The following is a 25,539-nucleotide window of genomic DNA, read 5'->3' as shown; positions in this document are numbered from 1 at the left end:
AAACTTGGGGTGGCTCTCAGACCTGCTGCTGCAGTCCTTCCAGAGAATCATGGAGTGGTTTGAGTGGAAAGGGGCTGTAAAGACCACCTAATTCCACCCCTTTCCATGGGCAGGGACACCTTCCACTTGGCCTGGTTGCTCCAAGTCCTGTCTGGCCTGGCCTTGGACACTTTCAGGGATCGGGAAGGCAGAGCCTTTCCAGCAGGGCACAATCCTCACAGTGGGAATTCAGCACAACAGCCCTGCAGATGGATTTGGAGAGGCCACGAGCTGGGAATTCTGGCCGTGTACAGCTCTGACCTTCATGAGAGGCCCTGGAAGTAGCAGGGATGCACTCCCAGCATCTTTTCCTACACAGGGGGATGTGCCAGGCCACAAAGTAATTTCCCAGAGCTGTGCAGATCCCTGCAGCCCTTGCTGATCCCTCCCCACCCATAGCCAGGGCCTGGACTGGGCACCAGCAGCTCCCAATCTCATTGCTGGTTATGGGATTTGGCTGAGGCTGAAAACTGAATTTGAACTGCGTGGGACCTTTGAAGATCTCAGTCTCCATCTCCCCAGGAATTCTACTTTTCTCCTGATCTTTGATTCCTATTGGAAAGCAGGGTTTTTAGTGATGCTCATTCCTAGTGAGGAGCACTGTGATGGAGTTGGTTTTCCCAGACAAACTTTAGCCCTGCCAAGTTGGAGACACAGAAGTATTTTGTGCATTTAAGCAACAGGGCTGTCCCAGAACTCCAGTGGGATTTCCTCTCCTGCTCCAGGTGCCTGCCCAAGGCTCAGCCCTGTAGGGTGTGATCCTCCCCACACACTGCTCTGCTGAGGCACAGCCCTTTCTCACAGGAGCCAGGTCTCCTCTCCTTTCCCAGAAGGTTTTCCCGAGCCTCTTTGGGAAGCTGGTATTGCTGGGCACCTGGACACCAACCCCTGACCTTCCCCGGGCCATTCAGAGCCTGTTGGAGCTGCACAGCTGAGTGTGAGGAGGTGCCCCTGGGGCAAGAAGGATGAGGCAGCAGCAAACTTGAAACGTTCACTTCAGGATAAATCCCAAAGGAATTGTGCTTAGCTGGACCTATTCTCCAACCAGCACCCCTGAGCAAAGCTCCAGCCCCATAACAACTCTGGTTCTGGCTGGTCTGTGTCCAAACCACCAGCTCCTGTCTCCTTCACCTCTTCCTTCTTCTGTTTGCCAAAAATCCCCTGCTCCAAGTCCAAAGAGCCCCGTGGAGGATTTGCCATTTCTCATCGGAGCAGCTGCTCCTCAGCAGGTTCCAGAATAAATGACCAAGGATGACTTTGCAAATGAGCATCCAAAGGAGCTCCAGGCAGCTGCTGCTGCAGGGGGAAAACAGGCTTCCCTTCCCTGCACACAGCTCCTGAAATGGTTTCTGTTCTTCCACAAGGATCTGCCACCAGCAGGACTGGAGTGGGACCTGCAGGGTGTCCTGGCTCCAGCTGCCCCAGGCTGAGGGAAGTTTGGGATGGGGTAGGACATCAGGGACCAAACAGGGACTAAATCAGCTCAATTCCCACATTCCTATTTCAAAACTGCAGTTTAAAGAAGGAGGTATGACAAATAGGAGAGCCTGTGTCAGTGACAGGGAGAGTGGGAGTTTCTTGCAGCTCTGAGGTGATGGCTCCATTCTCATCAGATCATTTGCCTCCTCCTTATGGGAAAGGCAAGAGTGTCATCTTTCCCAGGTCCAGGCCTTTTTTGGTGGAAAGGAAGATGTGCCAGTTCAAGCACCACGACTACACCTGGAAGAGCCAGATTTGGGCCCAGAATTTTTACTATTTGACCATTCTAGGCACCAACTTCCAGCAGTTACAATGGAATTTATGGAGCATCCCTGGCATGTTTCTCTGTTAAGGCCACTGAAAGTGAAATCTTTCATTCCTCTGTCCCTTGCCGCTGTAATGCTCAGGGAAGCTCCAGGGCTCCCTCAGGAACTTCTCTTTAGCCATTCCTGTGGTGCCTAAATTCTCTTCCCTGAGGTACAATCAGGAGCAGAGGGTTTATCAGGACACTTTTCAGCAGGATCCTGGAGCTGGCAGAGCCACAACAACTTCAGAGGCCCTGGTTCTTTGTGCCTTGTCAGCTCTAATCAACCCATACTCGGACTGAAAGAGGAGAAATTTAGGTGGGATATTGGGAAGAAATTCCTCCCTATGAGGGTGCTGAGGCCCTGGCACAGGGTGCCCACAGAAGCTGTGGCTGTCCCTGGATCCCTGGAAGTGTCCAAGGCCAGGTTGGACAGAGCTTGGAGCCACCTGGGCTAGTGGAAGGTGTCCCTGCCCATGGCAGGGGTGGAATGAGAAGATCTTTAAGTTCCCTTCCAACCCAAACCATTCCACGATTCTATGGTCCTAATTGTGAGGTGGGTGGAATGGTGAGGGCACTGGAGTTGGACTCCAGAGGCTTCCATCAGGAAGGAAACGTGTCTGACCTGGAAGCTGTCCCTTGTTTCGGCTGTCTGGCAGCACAGCAGTCCTGAGGCTGGGAGGAGAGCTGTGAATTATCTCTCCTCAGGGATGTATAAAGTCCTGTGGAATGTCCTGCCTGGAATGTCTGCTCCTTTCCCTCACAATGGCCATTTCATGGGGTATTTGTCCCCAGGGGTGCCTGGACATGGCCAGACTCACTTTATGCCCCCCTCTCTGGTTCCCGTTCTCCAGGGACATTCCAGCTGGTGTATATTCCCCAGTCCTCCTGGGATCTGCACAAAAACCAGGGAATATAATTTATTTTCTGCTGGGTTGTCACATTCCCTGCGTTCCATCTGCTGTCTGTGCCAGGGAATCCCAGAGCCCTCTCTGCTTGTGCTGAGCTGCAGCAGGAGCCCAGGGCACAGGCATTGCTCCCACCTGAGGTGGTGCAGACCCAGAGCAACCTGGATTTGCACTCCTGGATGGGTCAGCTGTCAAACAAAGAAATGTTATTTCTGAGAGGTTGAGCAATAAAAAACATGGAAATGAAACAGCCAGGTAATTCCTAAGGGAACCATGTCACAGGGAGAAAATCCTGGAGCATTACTTTTTGCACATTCCAAATGCATCCCTCTCTCTCCTCTCCCTTTCCTTCCTTTTTATATTTTTTTTGGCATGAAAACAGCTCATCAAGTGAAATCGAAGTCTAAAAATCACTCTAAAAATCCTTTATGCTGGGGAAAAGAATATTTCAATGAAAAACAAGTTGCCAGAATTACATCCAATACTCCTAACAAAGTTAAAGGAGATATAGCTGGGAAACAGTGTCCCTTGATGGAACATGGTTAGGAGAGCTGGGAAGGATGGGAATCCTCATGGGGAGGGGGGGGGCAGAGGAGGACTGGAAACATACTGGTCTGAAAGGAGAAAAGAGAATGATTAAAGGTTTTCCAAAGCCTCCCTGTGTGTGCAATACTGAGGGTGGCTGAGGGCTGTGGAAGGAGGGGATAGGGATGAGTTTTCCATCCCACCCATGAACTGTGGAGCTGTGAAACACAACACAGACACATTTTTCCAGGTCCACAGGGAGCCAAGCCACCAACCCCTTCCACACACCAAACCTCTGGCTCCTGAAGCTTTGGTCTGGACTAAGGAAAAATCTCCATGATTCTGCACCCTGAGTGTCTGGGGCCACTTCCCACATTCCTGCTCAGAGCAGGAAGCAGAGGGAAGCAGATTGAGCCTGGCAAAGATTCTGAACCTGCCTGGAGGAGTCCATAGGAGCTCTCCTGGTCACCCTCAGCATCTCTGGATACTCCCCAAATCAACAAGAGGCAGTTCAGGCTCGCAGCCAAAACTCATCTCAGGTTTAAATGCAAGGTTTGTTGTTGTGGAGAAGCAGAGAAATTGTCAGCACCACAGACACCTTCATTGAAATCCAAACCCTGAATTAGTCAGCCTGAAACAGCGAGAGCTGCAGCACAGGTGGAAGGGATTTCTCCTCCCTCCTGCCCAGCCAAGCCCCTGCAGCCCTTGGCTCATGGAGCCACCACGGCAGACCCTGGAGCTCCCTGGTTTTGAGCAGGATCACACATGGCTGTGACCCTGGCAGAGCGGTCCGAGGAAATACAGAGAAAAACACAAATCAAAAGCATGGGCAGTGTTTTCTCAGCCTGCGTGGCTTCATCTCCCAGTTTTTCTTGGGGAAAAATGACTTCTGGAGGAGCAGGAACAGTTTTTCACACTTGGAAAGTCCAGCTTTGTGAGAGCTCCCAGTTTTTAGTGGGAATGAATGCCCACGTCGTTCTGACCATCAGCACGTGAACTCCCATCCATGGAGAGTTTGCCAGGTGTTTTTTGGCCACATGAAGTTCTTCTCCAAGGGTGGAATACTTGAGCAACAGTTTGACAAAAACCAACATCCCACAAAAAACCACCACACAGAATCACAAGATCATGGAATTGTTCATGTTGGAAAATCCCTCTAAACTCATTGAGCCCATTTCCTCAGACAAGGCCAAGGCCAGCACTGATCCATGTCCCCAAGTTCCACATCCACAGGTTTTTTAAATCCCTCCAGGGCTGGGAACTCCACCAGTGCCCTGAGCAGCTGTGCCAAGGCTGGACAACCCTTTCCATGAAGAAATTTCTCCTGATGTCCAGCCTGAACCCCCTGGCTCAACTTCAGGCTGTTTCCTCTCCTCCTGTCCCTGTTCCTTGGGAGCAGAGCCTGACTCCCTGTGGGCTTGTGCAGAGCCAGAAGGTTCCCCTGAGCCTCCTTTTCTCCAGGCTGAGCCCCTTTCCCAGCTCCCTCAGCCACTCCTGGTGCCCCAGCCCCTTCCCCAGCTCCGTTCCCTTCCCTGGACACCTCCAGCCCCTCCATGTCCTTCTTGTCACACAAGGCCCAAAACTAACTCCAGGATTTGGGGTGTAGCCTCAAAATAAGTCCAGACTTGCCAGTTACATAAGTTCCTGTATTCATTAACTTTCTGGAATAATCAGTATTAAATGTTCCTTTTATTTTTTGGCTGAAAGGGGACTGCAGATATTTTTTGGAGTTCAATCGTCATTACTTCCAATTCCTCTCTCCTCCTAGGGCCATATGCTTGGTTTGAAGCTGTGGGAATATCTTCACTAGTGCCAATGAAATATTTAGGACTGTCTAAGTAGATTCAGCATAAATTTTCCCTAAAATATGCCCCCAAACAGAAGAACAGATGGGTTTTGGTGCCGGCTGGGGCAGACCCTTGTCTCCACCAGCCTTTACTTCCTTGGGACATGCCCAAAACACAGCAGCAGCTCTTCCTCACAGGAGTTTTTACTTCTGATTCCAAGCCTGGAGACCCTGAGCTCCCTTTCCAAGTCAGTTTCTCTCTCCCCAGCAGCCTGAGGACACTTTGTTTTCCCAAAGTACCCATGGAAAACATGGACTGTTTCCATGAGTACTGCAGCGCCCAGAGGAGTCTGCCTCCTGATTTAGCAAAATATCCAGGCAGGGATGAACTGGGATATTCTCAGGAGCCACTGGCAGAGCATCTTCATCTCTCCCTGACTGCTGATATCCCACAGCTCTTCCAGAAAGGGAATTATCTTTGAGTTACAGAGCCTGTGACTGCTTCCATGTCTTGTGTAAAATTCCCTGCCCATGGCAGGGCTTGGGAGCTGGATGATCTCCATGGTCCATCCCAACCCAAACCATTCTGTGATTCCAGTGGGGCATGGCCAGGAGACAGAAATTACTCATTGAAGGAAGAGCTCTAAGGGTGCCACATGCACATGGACTGGCAAAGCAGTGGTGGGACCACATTTTTTCAGGAATTTGATGCAAGAAGCCCTCGCTGAGCTAAGCCTGTGGATTACAGCTCCTGCTGGGGCTCCCTAAATCCCTGTGACAAGGTGTGCTCGTCACCCATGTAAACGTCCCGTTCAGTGTTTGCAGCCTGCCAAGTTTTCAGCCTCAGCAAAATCTCCTGGCACTGATTTCCAGCAGCTAATTGTGGGAAAAAAAAAAAAAAATAAAAAATAAAGAAACTCTTCCCTTTCATCAATTTTCCATGCACTTCCCTTGTTCTCAGCTGACGAGAACAGAAGTTCCCAATCTGCTCACTTTATTTCACAGGATATTTTGCATCCCAGCCTGGCCACGTGTGGCATCACCATCCTGTGGAGCCTGTTCCACGCTGGCAAGGGGAAAGCTGCAGTGGGCTGGGAGCTGAAAATGATCTGGGAATATCAAATAAATGTGGAAGCAAAGCAAATAATGCCAGGCAGTGCTGCTGATGGGCTTTCCCCCCTCTGAATTCATACAGTGCCTCTGCTCCTTACGAAGCTGCCACAGAAAGCTGCGCTGCTTTCCAGGGAATTTGCTGGAAAACCAAAGACCACATAGATGGGAATGAAGATGGGCCTTGTGTCTGCCTTATTGTCCCCTCTGCCTGCGGGTGACCTCTGCAGAGGGGACTTCTCCTCAGGCTGCTTCTCTCCCCTCCACCTCCCTGGGTGGATCTGCCAAGTGTGTTTTACACATGCACCGGTGCAATTCCTGCCTCCATTTGTATTCCATCTGTCTCCAACAAATTCTGAAAGCCCTGCCTGGGCTGCCTCATTTGTATGCACTTAATCTGGCTTTATCCTGTTTTATGGAGCGTCTTCTTTAAATTGATTCAGGCAAAAGCATAGCAGGGGCTTTGCATAGATTTCGCATGCATGACATTTCTGCACAGTTGGGCCCATTATGCACCATCCTGAGCACATTCTGCCCGTAAAAACTCCATATTAAACCAGGGAAAAAGGCAGCAAAATAAAGAGAGCCACGGGAGGAGCGGGGTGAGCAGAGCTGACCACTCCCTGCTTCTCCAGTGCAATTGTGGGAAGCAGCTCCCAGTGTTCATTCCCTGAGTATTCAGGGGTATCAGCTTTATGCCCTCCTCTGTCCAGAGTTGTGTTTTACTCTGCTGAGCTTTGTGGAGCTGAGTCACACCCTGCCTGAATCCCAGATTCTCCTCATCCCCTCTGTGACTCCTGCAAAAGGAATTGGAGTGGGATGGCAGCATGATCACAACATTGTCACCTCATCCCATGGCACTGGGAGCACAAATCCCCCCCACTGGTAATAAACCACATCACCAGAGGGAAAATAACACTGTAAGAGTTGGAGCAAGGAGTGGCAGGACCAGGAAAATGGATTCAAAATGACAGAGGGCAGGGTTAGGTGGGATATTGGGAAGGAATCCTTCCATGTGAGGGTGCTGAGGCCCTGGCACAGTTGCCCAGGGAAGCTGTGGCTGCCCCTGGATCTCTGGAAGTGTTCAAGGCCAGGTTGGATGGAGCTTGGAGCCACCTGGGATAGTGGAAGGCATCGCATCTCTTGGAATGAAATGGTCCCTTCCAACCCAAACCATTCTGTGATTCCACCATTCTGTGAATTCAACCTCTGTCATTGCAATCCTGTCTACCAAACTTGTGGAAATCCAGTTTTCACCCTTCCCAGCACACACATTCCCTAGCCCTGAGCTCCAAGCAGCCCCAGGTGTGCCAGGATGGATGCTGTGGGTTCAGCATGGCCAGGCCACAGCGAAGGGTGTAACTCACTCTTTCATTAGGGGGAATTAATCCTTCTTTAAGGGCCTGCTAATGATTCGACAATATTATTGTTATGTTAAGGTTGGGGGAATTAGAGAAAGAGCACTTGTGTGAATATGTCAACACATTAAAAACGCAGCTCCATTTAGGCAGACACTCAGGTTAATGTGTTACATATTAAAAAGTCCAATTTCCTTTGCTGGCTGCAAATAACAACGGAGATTATTGACACTGAATGATTTGCAATGTTCTCGCTTGCTTTTCGCCTCTTGTGTTTGTGTGCTCTGTCTGATTTATAATGATTGGAGCTCTGGCTCTATAAATTTTCCCTGTTAGGAAAATGTGGAGCTGGGTTTGTAAGATACAAGAAGAAAGGGGAAAACAAAGCGTGCTGCCATGCACAGACATGGGAATGAGAACGGGACCTGTTCTTTTATAAACACCAATAAACCCATTATCCTAATTAAATCAGCATCTTGCTCCTCTAGTAGGAGCCCAGTGGATCTACCCACAGAAGTTTGTGCACCTCTGGCTCTCCCTGGGGTGTCCCTAAGGAAGGTCCCAGAGACCCCAGTGGGACACATCCCAGTGTGATGGGTGAGCACAAAGGGACTCGTGCTGGGGTCCTCAATAACCAGCCCTGCTGGGACACACAGCACCACCAGAAACCCTATAAATGCCCATCCCTCTGCTCAGGAGGAGCAAAAAGCCCTGTCATTATTGGTCTTTTCTCTTCCAGACCATGGAAGGCAAATCCAACACTTTTCACCAAGTGCAAATGGGAGAAAGGGAAAACCAGAGGCTCTGGGGACCAAGCCAGGCACAGTGGAAGGTTTGCAGACAGCTGATGACAGGGCAAGCTTTGAGTTGGTCAAAAGCAAGCAAAAATCCTAAAACTGCCCTCCCAAATCCCCAGCCAGAGGAAAACCTGCCCCAGTTTTTCCCAGGATGGTGCAAGCACTGCCATGGATAAGCTGGGACTGGTGGCCAGCCCTGATATCCCAAAGTTGTGTCACCTGCTTCAGGCTAAAGCAGGGTGTCACGGAGGCTTCTCAGAGTCACCCTGAGACATGAGCCTGTAAATGTGTCAATAAGAGGTGAAAAACCTAAAAAAACACAGGTCTGAAAGATATTTCTGCAGAATATGGAGGGCACAAGGGAGGGACAGCTCCTCGTGCTGCTATCATGGCATCCTGTGATAACATCACCAACTCAGGTGCACGTTTTGGGTCTGAAAAAAACCAGGTATTCAGATTTAAAGCTACTGCTCTTGCTGCTTGCATCAGGTAGATGTGGCATTTTAGTGGTTCAGCTTAGGGAATGCACCTGCTCCTGAGAGCAAAGCTGGGGAGCTCTTTAGGTTCTGCCCTCATTAAATCAGTGTCGGGTAATTATCGAGTCTCTCTGAGGACTCACAAATATTGGAGCCTGGAGAGGCACAGTGGACATTTCTGACTTCCAAACTGGGTAGCAGAGGGTGATGCCCTTCCCTGTGACTCTGCTGCATTTCACCCCATGTCCTTGCAGGATGGTCCTCCAGGAGATGTGGAGCAACTCTTGAATTTAGATGGCATTCAAAGTGTGCTGAGGAAAAAAAAAAAAAAAGAGATATTTATGTGCCTGGCTGAGCTGTGACTCAAAGCCCCAAGAGCTGGGTGCACACTCCTGAGATGAATTGAATGCACAGTTCAAAATTGACTTTATAGACTCCTCATCAATAAATCCTCAAAGGCTCTGGTATCAGAATCCAAAGCAGCTCTGGAAATCATTAGATCTGCAGTCAGTAATTGATAACACGCATTTCAAACGTGGAAACGAATTAGCCTTTGGCATAGGGGGGGTTCAGACTGTATCCAATTTCATTAGGCAAGAAATTCAAATGATCAACGAGTGGTCTTTATTGTTCTGCTCTTTGTTATCTCTTTGCCTTTTTCTTCTTGGCTACAGAGTTTCCAGAGCTCAAGAGAAACCCTGTGGTTTAGGAAGATGCCGACATCTGATTTCCCACCTCTCCAGAGCCCAGGATTTGGGATTGGGCACACAGAGAGTGCTTTGTACCCATCATCAACAGCTCAGTTTCCCCTGGCAGTGCCACAAAATGCCAAAAATTCTTTCCCAAGCAGCTGCAAGAGCCCTGATGGGTGAGGTGTGAGTGGAAGCCCCTCTGCCAGCCACGTACACATCTTCTCTCACCAAATAAATGCTTACAGGCCATCTCCCTGCTCAGAAACTTCCAGACACTGCTCTCACTGACTTCAAAACACACAGAAAAAGCAAATGTTCAACCTCCTGCTGGACCAGGGAACGTGGCAGGAGGAGCTCCTTCACCCTGAGATGAGCTGCAGGACCCAGACTGGTTCTTCTCCCCCTCCATCCCACTCCCAGCAGGAGTCTGGCCATGCTTGAGCACATTTTAGCGAGCAGGGAATGTGGAACAGTTGGTGGTGCTGCTGCTCGGGCCAGTGGAAATATTTCATCTTGGGTTTCCGCAGTGAAATAAAAGGAAAAGACGCCTCCTCCCAGCATTGTTTTGGTTTATTTTAGCTGCACAACAAGGCTGATTTTAAGGCAGGAAACTAAGTTGCCCATCTCAGTGTGTCACAAGGCAAAGTTTGCACAGTTCAGGCTTGGTTTTCCTCTTCAGAAGAAAAAGGCCAGGAAAACTAAAAAATAGGAGACTCTCATGTAAAAAAAAAAAAAAAAAAAAAAAAAAAAAAAAAAAAAAAAAAGTAATAATTTTGGACCAATATTTAGAGGAATCATTCACTGTTTCTGCTCCAGTTCCACCCACCAGCATGGAGATATTTTTGCCTGCAAGACACACCAATCCTTCAGATGTGTCCCTTTCCCAGAACGTGCTGCACTTCCCACCCCGTTCTCCCTGGACCCACAGAACCAAACCTTTCTTTTTGCCTACACTAAAATTGCCTTCCCATAGTGTGGCATGTTTTCCCTGTAATGTTCTCTTCTGTGGATTAATCACCCCCAATTCGCTCAAGTTTTCCTTCCTTAGTGCGTTTTTTACCTCTCTGCCCACTCCTGCTGCCCCCCTTGGTTCCCTCTATCCAGCTCCTTGGGAAATCTGGGGAACAGTGCCTGGGGACCCCTGCCCAGTCCAATTATTCTACAGGTTTGGCCTCCCTGTTTTACACCCCTGGAAGGATGCAGACCCTCTCCACAGCCATGGCAAGTTGGTTCTTATGGGCTGTGCCTGATGGGTGACATCCCCCAGACCTTTCCAGTTGCTATTGGCAGGCAGGATCTCATCCCTGCGGTCCCTCTGGAAGACTTTGCCCTTATCCCTGCTAAATTCTGTTCCGTTTTTATTTTCAGACCTTTTTATTATGTTATCAGCATCCTCCTGTGTTCAAACCTATCCTCTTGTTTCTCTACAGTCCCACAATTTGGGAAGTCTCCACCCCATCCCCCAGAAGCGTTTTGCAGGACCAGACCTGAGACCAGCTCCTGCAAAACCTCATTTTTAAGTGTCTTGAGATGTTTTCTGGAGGTAAGAAAATGATTCCTCTTCTCCTTGGATATCTGACAGGCTGACAGACCTGATGGGACACGTCAGTCTCACATCTGCTCTCCTCAGGGTGCTCACACAGATTTTAGGGCTGCTGGAGGGAGAGACAGGCCCCCAGCTTGGTGACTCATGGAATTCTGGTGTAGGTGACCTCCAAAAGTGTGAAAAACTGAGCACTGGGAGGGCTTTTAATTTGTCCCAAGCCGTCGGCAGTCTGGAGGAAGAGACGGATGCTGTCCTGGCAGCTCCAAGCAACCCATTTCCTTCCTCATCCCTCTTTAATCAGATAAAAAACTGTACAGACTCCACAAGCATAAATCTGAAATTCGTCACATTTATGGGAGCAAAAAAAAAGCAAAAAGCAAAAGAAAAACCCCACAGCTCCTCTTTTGTTTGCTCTGGGCAGCATCCCAACCTCACCCCAAAGTGCAGGAGTGATCTTAGCTGGGCCATTAGAGGAATTGAATCCAGACCTCTCCAAAATATCACTGAAAATCGCAGAGAAACCCAGATGGTTCGAGAGAACTCAAGTCAGGCGCTCCAAAGTGAGGAAGTCTGGGATTTACGGCGCTGGCAAATTCTCTTGGAAGAGGGATGGCAGGACCTGGTCAGAGACACGGCCTGGGTGCTTCCTCAGCACCGTCTTCTCCCACGGAAATGAGGTTCTAATGGATTCCTTTAACCTGTCTGAGTCACGAGGGTGTTTTCCCCCTTCCCTTGCTCGGAGCTCCAGAGGGAGACGCCTCCCCACTGGATGATGCCAGGACCCCGCTGTGCTGCTGCTCAGCAAAGCAAACTCCTCCTGGCTGAGCTTCAGGAGGGTGGGAGGTTGTTAGAAATTCTACTTGAAGAAGGTCCAGAAACATCAAAAGTCCTCAGTGGTTGCTGTGGACCCCTGGGGTCATCCCGGTGTGCCAAAATCAATAGTGCCCTTCCATATTGATCCTGAAATTTGAGATTAAAGCCATTTTCTGCTGCCAACTGCCGGCTGGAAAAGCGAAGGAGGAATGAAAAGTTCTCACCAGAAGAAACAAAAGCAAAGCAAGAAGAAAAGGGATTGAGTTGTGTTCCTTTGTAGGGAATAATTAGCTTTAAGCAAGATGAGGTTTAGGTCTCAGCACGCTGAGCACAACCAGGGCTGGTTCATTATCACCCAGCCAATGAGTTTGCAACGAAGGATTAACAACATCTTAAACAGATGCTTCCAATGAACTTCCCAAAATATATGGGGTGGGTTGGTTTTTTTTTTCTCTACCAGGGATTAGAAGGCTGGAGAGTAATTAGTTCTGAAATATTTTGGCTGGATTACTGCATGCTGCTGTCGGAAGGGATGCAACTCTCTCTCACCAGTCTGCCTAATTCGTTCCATTTTGTATCTCAAATTCATTTATATTGTCTGTGGATTTGCTGAAGGTATAAATAGAACCAAATCCCAGTTTTCACTTGGAATTTGTCAGTGCACTTTTTTCCTTGAGAGCCATCTCAAAAAGCAATTTTTTAACTTTTTTTTCCTTTTTTTTTGCTGTAGCATTGCAGAGCCAGAGTTATGCCCCAGATTTTCTCAGATGCCCCCTGGTCTTGCATTTGCAGTTTTGAGGTGTTTGATCTTGGACAAATCAGGAGAGCCACGGTGATTTTGTTGATGAAACACTCAGGAAATGAGACAATTTGAGACGCAATGAGTGATTTGGCATGAGGGCATCCTTGGACCCACTTTCTGGAATGGTTGAGCATCCAAACAGGATGATTAGGAAGCCCAGCATGAGGTGGCAGCACTCAACACCTCTCAGGGACAGCCACTGCTTCCACAATTTGGGCATTTTTGCCCCAAGCCAAGCTGGAGAGCATTCCTGAGACATGCAGAATTCCTGATGGTTCCTTCCTTCTTTGGGAAAAGTAAAGGGGCTGACCTGGGTGAGAGGCCATCCCCCTCCAGGGAGCTGTGGAAATCTCATTTATTCATGGGAATTGCCTTGGAATGCAGTCCCAGGTGGACTTGCAGGGATTAGTCAGGAAGCACTGCAAAGTTGCAAGGCTCCCAAAACCACTTTTTTGCTCCCAGGCAAATTAAACACCAAGGAAAACCCAGGCCTAAATAATCAAATAAGTGCCTCCAAATGAATTATTGGCCCTTTCCTGTTGGATACTGGGTGTCAGCCAGGCCTGGAAGTGGACAGGGCTTGGGAAGATGGTAAATCCCATTAACAGTCACAGACATGCTGTCATGATGGAGAGGAGGGGGAATTCTCCTGTTGGTTCCTCCAGTGACATTCCCACCTTGCCTGGACTGAGCTGTCCATTTGGAGTGCACACTGCTGGCATTGCTTCCCATTGCAAGTCCAGTTTCTCCTCCAGTCTAGAACAGCAGAGATCCCCTGGGCTGACTGAAACCCAGACCCCTTTGGGAATGAGAGAACCCCAAATTTGCCCTCCAGGAGCAGGATAGGACGACCAACATCACACTGTCATTTCTATCTGATCCACAATTCCTCTCCAAACCGAATGTGTTTAGTCCTCAGAGTGCTTTTTGCCAAGGACAAAATCTTCCTTTGCCAGATGCTAATAAAATGAGCTCTCCCCACACCTGATTCTCCCTGATCCCATCAGTCCCTGCATTTCACTTCACTCCAGCATCAGTTGTTGCTCTTGGTTCCAGAGAGAGTGTGAAATATTTACAACAATCCCCCCTTTATTTTCCAGGTCACCCTATCACTGGGATTTGGCAACCTTCAGGGAAGATGAAAGCAAAGGATCTTTATCACGGAGCCCAGAAGAATTTACAGTCCAAATAAACCAATTTGGAGGAGCAGGAGACGGGGCTTTGGAGGTCTGAGCTGTAACTTGTCGGCATTCCGCTGCCTCAGAGTAAAAAGGGATATTTATAGGAAGGAAAAGTGTGTCCATTTAGGCTGACATTTGGAGGCAACCTTCTTGTTTCTACATATTCATGAAGCAAGGAGAGCGTGTGAGCATCCCTGCAGCCAGGAGAACGCTCCTTCCCAGCATTTTCCACATCATTCTGCTTTGCATCGATTCCATTTTGTCTGGGTTTGCATGGCTCCTCTTCATTACACAGGTCTGAGATGCAGGGGTGTGTGACAGTGGTGATCTCTGCAGCGAGGAACTGGTGTTTTGGTGCATCCTGGTGTTCTGGCCAGCAGCGAGCCCAGGGCCAGGGGCTGTGCCCTCCACATCTGGCACCAAACACGGCCGTGGGCTGTGCCCTCCACATCTGGCACCAAACACTGTCGTGGGCTGTGCCCTTCCACATCTGGCACCAAACACTGCCGTGGGCTGTGCCCTTCCACATCTGGCACCAAACACTGTCGTGGGCTGTGCCCTCCACATCTGGCACCAAACACTGTCGTGGGCTGTGCCCTTCCACATCTGGCACCGAGCCCCGCCCTCGATGTCACTCCACAGACACACCAGCTCAGGTCTTGTCTGAACATGCCCGTTAAACTTGTTTGTAGCCTCCTCTCCCTCCCTCCCAGGCACAGCTGAGAAATCAGAGGGGTTTAGAGGTTCTAAACACACTGGGAAATTTGGGAAATGGGAAGAGAAGGGAGGTGGATCCCTTCCCATCCAGGGACCTTGGGAGGGGAGCCATCATCCCCCCACATCAGCCAGGACAGCACAGACTGTGCTCCCACTGAACTCCCCGGGCTGGGGATGCTGCTTCCCCTCCACCCTGCTGGGATTATCCCTTGCTCCACGACACCTCTGCAGTGGCACAATGCCAGGGATGAAGGAGCAGCGTGACCTGATGCAGGAGCACTTCTCTCCTTCCCTCCTTGTCCCTCACCTGGCAGCCCCCACCACTGTGATCCCTTTCCTGGGCTGACAGCTCTAAGAGCTCCTTTCCCGGGGAAAAACTGATTTACTTCCTTTCCAGGGGAATGTTGAGCCAGGTTATTTCCCTGCCATGTGCTTTACTTTGCTCTTAACACCGTGGAATATCAGGTGCCACTTTACCACTGGAATTCAGCGCTTGGGGCTCCTTCCTGGTTGGATGTGGCTCTTTATTGTCAGAGGTGCTGGAGCAAAGGAATTCAGGTCACAAAACAGGATGTGGAGCCACCTGAGCCTCATGGCAGAGCAGGTTCCCTTCCTCCCAGTGCATCCCAAGAGTTAAAGCTGGCTTTTATGACATCTGAGGAAAGTGGCTCTACATGGGAGCAAAAAGGAAAAAGACTTAGGACTGCTGTGCAGCTGCATCCTTGGAAAAATGATCCTTCCAGAGGTGTCTGGACACAGCCTGTGCACAGTCCTTGGTGTCTTCAGGGTCACTCTTGCCTTCCCCCACCCCTGTGCCCCAGGGGACACCTGGATGCAAGGACAAGGGGTGATGGCTTTAAACTAAAAGGGGATCAGTTTAGGTCAGACATAAGGAAGAAATTATTTACAATGAAAATGGTGAGACCCTGGCACAGGTTGCCCCCCAGAGAAGCTGTGGCTGCCCCTGGATCCCTGGAAGTGTCCAAGGCCAGGCTGGACAGAGCTTGGAGCAATGGAATGGTGGAAAGCATCTCTGCCCATGGCAGGAGGTGGAAGGAGAGGATGTTTCAGGTCTCTTCTAACCTAAACTAGTCCATGGTTGTGTGATGCCCAGCAAATTCTGGCGTCCCACCACTCCTTCAGAGCCTGTCTGCTCTCAGCAGAGATCCTTGGGGGTCAGAAATGGCCATTCTGCCCTGCTGTGAAAACTGCAGCTTTGTTCCTACCCTGCCTTCCCTATCAGCCTGGCCTCTCACGTGAGACTCCGGGTTTTTGGTGCAGGATCCAGCCAAAGGCCTTGGGAATGTGCAGGAGTGCACATGAGCAAACTGTTCTTCTCTTCATGTCTCAGATTTGTGAAAAGTGACTGCCATTTATGAAGGGTGGGGACCCTTCCCTGAAATATCCCATTTATCCAGGCATGTTCACCCTTTCCTTAATCCCAATTTCCACCCATGAGCCCAGAGGTGCTCTGTATCTCCCTGGGTTTCCCTGACCTTGTCTGGAAGCTTTTCTTTGCCCATCTCCCTGGTGCCCAGGCTGAATGAAACATTTGCAGGAGCTCGGGGCTGGGGCTTCTGCAGGCCTATTGCTTGTGCATAAAAAATTGAATTATTTGTTCCTCTTTTCCCTTTCCTTGATTGTCCCTGCTCATCTCTGCAGGTCTCCTGCTTCTGCTGTGCTTGGAAAAGGCGGTGGTTTCAGTTTTCCTGTTCTCTGTCCTGGGCAGGATTTGTGCTCCTCTTCATCCTCCCTGGTTCAGAACAGCCTCTGCCTTTCACTTCTTCAATTTTTACCTCCTTGTTCTTCCCAGTGTTCAACTTATGAGGAAATCCAGCCACCCAGAGCCTTCAAAAACCCTCACAAACACAGAATTTCTGCCCACCCATCACCATTATGCGCAGGTTTTTATTCTATATTTTTCTCCAGATCTGAGGCTGGTTTATATGTGCATATATTTGACCTCAGAGGGATTATTGCAGCCACAAGAGTAAATAATGCAGCGGTGAATTATAAAAGTGAATACCTGAAGATGAAACCTGCCCTATCCCACTCACTGCTTCCTAATGGGAATGCCTGTGATTTATGACCTTCTGATAAAGGCATCCTGATGGAGAAAAGATGCAGTTAGAGGCAGGCAGGAAAAGGTGTCACGCAGTTTATGGGCTTTGAACTTTTATTCTGGGGCTAGAAACACAGATCTAAAAGGCTATTTATCAGAGCCGGGGGAACATGAAGATATTTGCTGATATTTTTAACATATTGCTTCCAAATATTGCTGGAAAAGTTGGGTTTTCCAGCAAGAAATTTCTGACCAGGTTGTAAATATGTTTTCTCCCCAAATATTGATATTTGTTCCCATTTATTTTGCCCCTGACAACGAGGATTGCTGAAAAATGCAATTTTTTTGCTCTTAACGTATAGGACAATGTATCGATACTTTGGGAAAATAAAGATGTTGGAGCCTTTAGGCCTAGAAGTGATAAATGGAGACTGTCTAGGGTGAGATAATTACAAAAGAGTTGCAATTATTGTTGAAAATCCGGGCTAATTTGCATGCAAGGCTGCCAGGTTCTGTTTCGAGAAGGTGAACGAGCTGGATTGACAAATTTGTTAAATCTGCTGGAGAAGCACAGTTTAAAATAATAACAATAATTAGCAGTAATATAATTGATCTATTTTGCTCTGTGCATGACAGGAATTCACTTCCAATTGAACCAGCAAATTAAAGCAACATTTAGCATACTAAACAATATTGCTGCAGAAAACCTCTATTTATATCTGCCAATAATTGTTATCTAACTCGGAGGGATGCAGCAGTCACCTTGTGGTGCAGCAGACGTGGGAATCGCTGGAGAACTGCTGGAATTTTCCAATAAAAGGGACCATATCTGGAGCATCAAGACAGGGCAATAATCCACTGCTCCTTGTACTATCAGTGAGCTGGTTTTTGGTGTTAGGAGGTTAAATAAAATTCAGTTTGGTGGCCCAGCTTGTGTTCTCTGGTTTGAAATCGAATGCATTAAATCTGGAAGTGTGAGGAGAGGATGGATTGAAAAACCCACCACAGCAGTCAGTCTGTAGTGCCCCTCGTGCCATGAACAAACTGGTGTCCAGGGGATTCAGTGGAATTCAGTTTGATGTCCAGATGGATATCTTCTGGTTTGAAACCAAATAAATTAAACCTGCAAGTGTGGGGAGAGGATGGATGGAAGAAAACCACTACAGCAGTAACTTTGGGGGGAAAACAGCCTTTGGAAGTGAAAGCAGTTGAAGTTGCAGCACAATCCTGGGAAAACAAAAGGGGCAAATCCTTTTCTATTCCTTCTGGAGTTTTTTGGATGGAATCAGGAAGTTTTTCCATCTGGCTATATGAGGATGTATCTCTGCCTTTGCTGTCATTCAGAGCTGAGTTATAAAACCCCAGAGAAATCAAAGCTGGGTTTTGGACATTGCCAGGTCCAAGCCAGAACAGACAAAGCTCAATGGAAAGCTCAGCAAAGCCTTGCCCAGGGCCAGGCTTGTGCCATCCCATGAGAGCCCTGCCACCCCAATCTCCAGCCTGCTGCCCAGTCCCTGGCTCTCCCAGCTTCTGGAAGCTGCTCCAGTGGGCAGGTGCAGGAGGTTGGCACATGGGCTGTGCCAGTTGTTCCAAGGCCACGCTGTGCCCCCTGGTTTGTAGAAGACAGAGCCTTTCCCTCCTCCCTGCCTGAGGAAGAGGGTTTGAAGAGATTCCATCATTCCCCATGGCCTGGAGGTCAGCGTGTCCAGCTGGAGCAAACCTGAGCTATCAGCCACAGTGTCCTGAGGAGATGCTGCCCACAGGCCCCTGCTGATCCCTTGGTGTCCCTTCACAAACTGGGTCATTAATTGTCTCAATACTAGTTTTATTTTGTGAATCAACCCCTCCACAGCACTTGGCAGTTTTGTCCCTCCCCCCTCCCTCCCTTGGCTTTGCCTCCCCTGGACAGGAGGTCAAGGTCTGCAGCACAAACTCTGTCTGAGGGATCCTTGCTGAAGTAGGAACAGGTTGGATTTTTAAATATTTTTTTACTGGTATCTGACCAGGAAAATGCACCATCCTGCCCAGTGTTCACCAAGGGCAGCTCCTCTCTGGTGTCCTGGGTCACATATTCCCATGTGCTCCCTATTCCGGGGGGGTAAATGTCTCCTTCCCACCCCAGTGATTCCCAGGAAGTTGGCAGGTGTGTTGTGGAGGAAGGAAAGGTTCTCCAGGGGAAAGGAGCTGCTCTGCAGCCCAGATGGTCACACACAGCCTGGGTGGGACAGGAGCTGGATCCTGCTGTGCTTGGAGCCTCAGGCTGGAATTCTCTGGGACACATCATTTACATCCTTGTGTGTGCAGCTGCTGGAGAGAGTCCAGAGGAGGCACCAGGGTGAGCAGAGGGATGGAGCAGCTCTGCTGGGAGGAAAGGCTGGCACAGCTGGGATTGTTCAGCTGGAGAGGAGAAGATCTGGGGTGACCTAATGGTGGCCTTCCATTTCCTGAAGGAGCCAACAAGAAACACGGAGAGAGAATATTCCCAAGAGTCTGGAGCTCCCAAACAGGGGGAATGTCTTACCACTGCCAGAGAGCAGGGGATGGATGGGATATTGGGAAGGAATTCTTCCCTGGGAGGGTGCTGAGGCCCTGGGAGAGTTGCCCAGAGAAGCTGTGGCTGCTCCATCCCTGGAATTGTTCCAGGCCAGGTTGGATGGGGCTTAGAACCCCCTGGGACAGTGGAAGGTGTCCCTGCACATGGTACTGGATGGTGTTTAAGGTGTCCCCAGGAGAACTTCTCTACCTTGGTACTCCCTGGAGTTGAGTCAATAAAGTTAATGGAGCTCAGAGAGGGAGTCATCCAACCAAAGGAGAGTTTTAATTCTTTTTCCCGTTTTAGGAAATGACAAAAACTGTCATAGACTCTGCTCTCAGCAAGGACTGTCTGAGTCCTGCTGGAAGATTTCCCTAGAGAGCCCACTTCCAGCCCAAGGAATCCCAGCCCCATGGGAGCCCCAGCCCCAACAAGAAAATTGTTTCTCCCTCCTAGACCTGGTCTAGACCTCATCTCTCTTGCCAAAGCTAATCCCACCATTTTGATTTAGATGGGATATTGGGAAGAAATTCCTCCCTGTGCGGGTGCTGAGACCCTGGCACAGTTGCCCAGAGAAGCTGTGGCTGCCCCTGGATCCCTGGAAGTGTCCAAGGCCAGGCTGGAAGGGGCTTGGAGCAACCTAGGATAGTGTAAGGTGTCTCTGCCCATGGCAGGGGTGGGACAGGGTGGTTTTAAGGTCCCTTCCAACTCAAACTATTCCATGATTTCAAGCAACTCCTGCACTCTGATTCAAAGTCTGTCCATAAGGGTCCTTCTACAGACTTGTCTTACTGTGGAAAAGATCTTCAAGGCTGAGGCTAATTCCTCCTTCCCAGCATTGCATCTCATCCCTGAAGGGAAATACCAGGTTGAAAGAGTCAGGATGGTGCCCAAAACTGAGCCAGAGAGGTCCTGACAGATCTCCATGGCACATGTCAGACTCCACCTGGCTCCCTGCCTCATTTAGTAAGTGACCTGCTTTTCCAGGGACTGACATTAGCGAACAAACTGCTTAATTTTACTGATTAATTAACACAGGGAAGAGGTCTGACTCTGCTGTGGAGGTAGTGATGTTCCTTACTGCACCACGAGGGGATGGTTCCAATCTGTGACCCCGCAGCAGCTGGATCATTACTGCCTGTGGAACAGACACTAGAATCCTCTTTCCTGTGGGTGAGCCAAGCACTCAGAAAAGGAATTCTCTGGTTTATGGCATCAGGCGATCAGGAGATAAGGACAGAGCAGGAAGGGCATGAAGTGCATGCCTGTCTCCAGGAACATCAGCCAGCCATGTGCCAGGAATTTCGGGGAGGAGGCGTCTGCTCTGTCCAAAGGAGGAGTTGAAAGGAAAGCAGAGGAAACTTTGCCTTTTGTTCTCGGGTGGGTGATCAGAGTGAGGCAGTCAGGGAGGGAGAGGGGAGATGGTTCTGGACATGAGGCAGCAGCAGCAGGGCACGGAATCCATGCTCCTGGGGTTTGGGAGCACATCCCGAGTGCTGGGATGGATTTACAGCCCACTGAGCTTTCCTGGGGCTTTGGTGACCCAGCAGGCCTGCAGATAGACAGGGGAGCAGGAACTGCTCCTCAGCCTTTGGCTGGGTTGTAGTTGTGACCAGGAGCCTGGGGACCTTCCCCTGCAGCATTTGGTGGTGGCACTTTGGGTTTGGTGCTGGTGACAGGGCTGGTGGTGGCCCTGGCTCAGTCTGGGTTTGGCGCTGGTGACAGGGCTGGTGGTGGACCTGGCTCAGTCTGGGTTTGGTGCTGGTGACAGGGCTGGTGGTGGCCCTGGCTCAGCACTGACCAGTCACCCCCAGGCCAATCCTTTGGGTACCAATCCCAGGGAGCTTTTCCCTCCCTCAAGGAGTGGTCTGGTTATAAAGGAGGGATGAGGTTAAAAACCCAGGCACCCCCAGCATGGGCTGTGTTTTCATCCTCGGGAAATTAATTCAGTTACTGCAATCACAATTCCATTTCTGACTTCAGTTCTTCCTTGTCTTTCCATAAGATCAAAAACAGTTTGGTGACAAATTCCTCTGATTCATTCTTCTCTTTTTTCTACATTTGAAGTCATTTACCTCTGCAAATTCCTGCTCTGATGCCGTTAACCATCCTTCCCCTCATCCTGTTATCCCTGCACAGAGGCCAGCAGCTCTGGCTTCTGCGGGACACTTCCCATGGGAAGGTCAAAGAGGCTGAGATGCCACCACCATCATCCTGTTTTCCCAGTGGTCACTCTCCTAGCCTTTTGGAACAATCTGGATGCCTCTTCCTCCTTTTCCCTCGTGATACAGACATCATGGATGCATTTTCAATATCCAGTCTGGCAATACCTTCTTCCCTAATCATCCCTCCAGACCTGCTCTGAGCTTTTTGTGGTAAATCCAGCACCAGATCCAGGAGAAAGCGTCTCAGGCGAATATTGTGGAGTTTCTTCCCCCGTAGGAAAATGTAGTCGGACTGAAATCAAAACATTTTGAAGGAAACGTGTTGATTTCGACTGGGAAGTATCAAAACAGATTGTTTCAACTTTCTCGGTTTGTTTTGACAGTATCAAAATGTTTCATTTCCATGAGGTAAAAACATTTGGGGTTGATTTTGCTCTCAGTTCAGTTTTCATTTTCCCTTTCCTTGAAATCATTGTATTTTTGTCATGAAAATCTTGAATAGAAGCTTGTGGAAGTGTCAAAATCCCCAAATGGAAACCCTTCAGTGTTCCCAGGTCAGAGTGGGAGCTCTCCTTTCTCCTGGGCACCCCCAGCCCATCACAGCCCCCCAGACAGGGCAGAAATAAACCCAAACCCACCTCTGGAGCCAGGCTGAGGAGAAGGAGCCACAGTCAGGTGCCTTTCCTCACTTTATTTCCTCACATCCTGATGTTTGCTGCCAACCCTTTGGGGTGCTGCTGGAATTCCCCACCCTGTGCTAAAAAAGCTTTATGGAAGCCATGAAAGCCAAGCCACATCTTCATTTCTCACCTCCGCTCTTAACAGCTTTTGTTCCTGGAAGGAAGGAAGTGTTTTACGTCCTTCACTGAGGCAGATCCATCAGCAGACTAAGGAAAACAATTAAAGCAAGGTAACACGTAGGAATTAACCTTTAGGGGGTAGACCCAGCTCAAATGACTCCTCTTCCTCGGCCTATCTGCATCCCAAGGTGGTGATTAATTTCTCCCTGCCGCTCATTACCATGCTCTAAAGACTGGAGAAAATTAGGAGGGAGCTTGAAAATCCCCAAGCTTCAAAAGATTTGATTTCCTGGGCCCATTTTTTTTTTTCTGCTTTCCCACTGGCTGATTTCCCACGCTGCTTTTCCCAGGCATTTGGGGATGTATTTGCCTCTTGTGCATCATCATGGCTTGGGAAAAAAATGGTTTTCCTTCCAAAGTGACATTTTTGTGCCTCTCAGCCATGCCTGAATGATGTGCATTCCTCTAGGTGGAGGAGATGAGGGGTGAATGACCTGCAAACTTGACTTCCCCCTCTCCATGGGGATATTACTTAAGTGTCTCCTCTTTTATACCTCTGAGTGTTTTAGGAGGTTTGGTATTTCAGAAACTCCTTTATTCCAGCAGCTGAGGCTAAAACTGGCAGAGATGAGAAGGCCACATCCCATAAGCTTTATTTCTGCGAAATCCTCAGAGTTACAGGAGTTTGGGTGGATGGGTGCTGGGCCTGGGGAGCAAAAGACCCAAAAATGGAAAGCAATAGGTTCAAGGCCTGCAGAGAGCAGAAGGAGGGGATGGAGATCTCAAAATAATGCAGAGTCCTTTTTCTAAGCACAAAGAGCACAAGTGCAGCTTCTTCTGAGAGCCAAAGAAAACCCCCTGTACCTGGAGCCCTGCCCAGGGTTAATTTAATGGGTCCAGCCCAATCCCTCATCCCACAGTGCTGAGGCCAAGGGGTCACATGGAGTGTGAGTGGTTTAGGAATACTTTAGGGGTGGAATATGGGCCAGAGTGCCTTAAACAAGCAAAAGCCCCAGCAGAAAACTTCTCCCCACCACAATGAAAGGCAAGCTCGTGCAGGGGTTTGGGGGTGCAGATGCCTCTGGTCCCTGGCCCCTCCTCTGCCCCTCACCACAGGACACAGTGCCTCCAGCAGCCAACAGCCTTGGACAAATGACAGCACAAAAACCACATCTCTGGCTTAAAAAGGGGCAGAAAGGAAGACTGAGAGGGAACAAAATGGGGCTGCAGCAGGAGGGAAAACAAACCCCCACTGAGCTGTTATTCCAGCCCTGGTGGAAGCCCAAGATCATTCACAGGAGCCCTCAGAAGTTCATAAACACCTTTGTTTGTAGTTTCCCCTTTGACTTTGTTCAGACTGGAGGGGACAAATGCGTTCCTGTCGCTGGCTGCTGATTCTGCTACTTCTCCAGGAAGAAATGGCTGCGCCTTTCTCCAGCGCGTGCCTCATAAAACAGGGATTAAGAGCACTTTTTTCAAAAGTGTTTTTGTAATAGCGCGGCCCCAAACCCCTTCAATCAGCAAACTAGAGCACGGCTTGACAGCCTAAACTGCCTTTCCTTAACCCACAGGACAAGAAGTGCCGTTTGCACATGGCTGAGTGGCGAGCAGCAGAGATTCATGTTGGCTGCTAATTGCCTCTGGCTCCCAGCCACCGCACAAACGCTCCAGCACCCAGCCATTCCTCCTCCCCATCCCATCCTGGGAAATGGCTTTGCCTGGATTTCAATGACTCAGGAGTGTGCGGAGCCAGAATTCTTTCGGGAAGGTGGGCAAGGAAAGGACAGCCTGGAGGAAAAGTTCTCCAGCAATGCCTCAGGAGCTCCTGGGCACAAGGCTCCAGTTAAAGCCTGCTGTGAATATCTCTGGATATTCAGTTTTCCATGTCTTTCCATGTGTGGAAAGAGCACCTGGAAGAACTCCTCTGGCCTTCCAAATCCTCTAGTGAAAAGTGTCCTTGCCCATGGCAGGGATTGGAGCAAGTTGGGCTTTAAGGTCCCTCCCAACCCAAACCATTCCACGATTCCACGATATTCCACCTTAAACTACGTGTCCCAGTGCTGTTGGAGGTATCTGAATCTATCTGGGATGGACACACAGGACTGGAAGATAACAGAGAGGAATTACAAGCTCCCATCAGGGGACTGTCAGCATCCCAGAGGAGGATGCTCCTTCAAATGACCCCGGCCATCTCCGTGGGCAGCTGGAACCACCCACCCAAGGTCCTTTTCTGCCTGCAGAATACCCCAGGCCAGCTCAAAACTGGGCCAAGTTCCAGCCCTGCCTCATTCCCAGTCTCTGATCCCTGAAAACTGAGTCAGGATTGCAGGGATAACTCCACCAGCCCTTGTCCACAGAGCACTGCAGGAAAAATGACCAGTTCTGGGATCTGGGCCAGAATCTGCAGCAAATAATGTGAACAAGGCTTGTGAATGTTCAGATTTAGCAAAAACCTGAGCAAGCCTCCTTGAAACTGGGGAGAGGTGGGACCTTAAGGGTCCTTCAGGGGAGAGGAAGATGATGTTGGCAGAAGGGGGTGGCTGTCCAGGGAACCCAGGTGAGACACCAAGGTGGGGGTGCAAGGAGATGATGATCTGCTTCACTAAACACTCTGCCATCCTCAGTGGACAATCCTGATATTTTACACACTTTTAAAATTCCACTAATAACTTTCAAAACTTATTTGTAGAAACAAAATTCTGTGAATAACTTTCGGGGTGCTTGGCATGAGTATTCCCAAAAAAAACAACCCCTGGCATTTCCAGGAGTCTGCACAATTTCCCCTAAAGCTACGTGAGAGAAGTTATTGACAAACTTCATTAAATCCTCAGATGGTTTATGTTGCAAGGGACCTTAAGGATCATCCAGTCTGCCCCTGCCACTTTTTGGATTTGTCATTCCTGAGGAAAGAATGGTAGATTTTGATTTCCTGTATCCTTCTGCTCTCATTGGTGATGTTTTGTAATGAAATATGACTGGCATGGATTTTCTTTTAATGGATTTAATTGAAATTATGGCAAATCATTTCAGCTGAAGTGTGGGATATGAAATAGGAGTCTACTCCCATATTTACACTCCTAACAACCCAAAATGTGGGGTTTCACGTCAACAAGGAGCTTTCATGGAAACAGCCCAGCACTGGCTCTAAACACTGATTTCAACTGATTATGTGCTCTGTACCTTCAGGCAAAACAGCACATGCAGGCCCTAAAGCAGGAGCAGAGAGGATTTGGCAAGTTCAGCTACATCCATGGAGGATGGAACCAGCCAGGGATGCCATGAGGATAATGCCAGATTTTCCAGCTGAGTGATGGGGAAGGATCCACGGGGAGAACTGAATGGTGTTTCCCTGTGGGGGGACAAGCCAACCTAAAGCTCCCTGTGCTGAGCAGGCAGAGCTGGAGCTGCTCCATCAAGCCCAGGGACCAGGCTTGGGTCAGAATTGC

The sequence above is a fragment of the Pyrgilauda ruficollis genome, unplaced genomic scaffold, assembly GCF_017590135.1.
Source record: "Pyrgilauda ruficollis isolate IOZ18807 unplaced genomic scaffold, ASM1759013v1 scaffold79, whole genome shotgun sequence".
Lineage (NCBI taxonomy): Eukaryota > Metazoa > Chordata > Aves > Passeriformes > Passeridae > Pyrgilauda > Pyrgilauda ruficollis.
Note: the sequence above shows the minus strand (reverse complement) of the source record.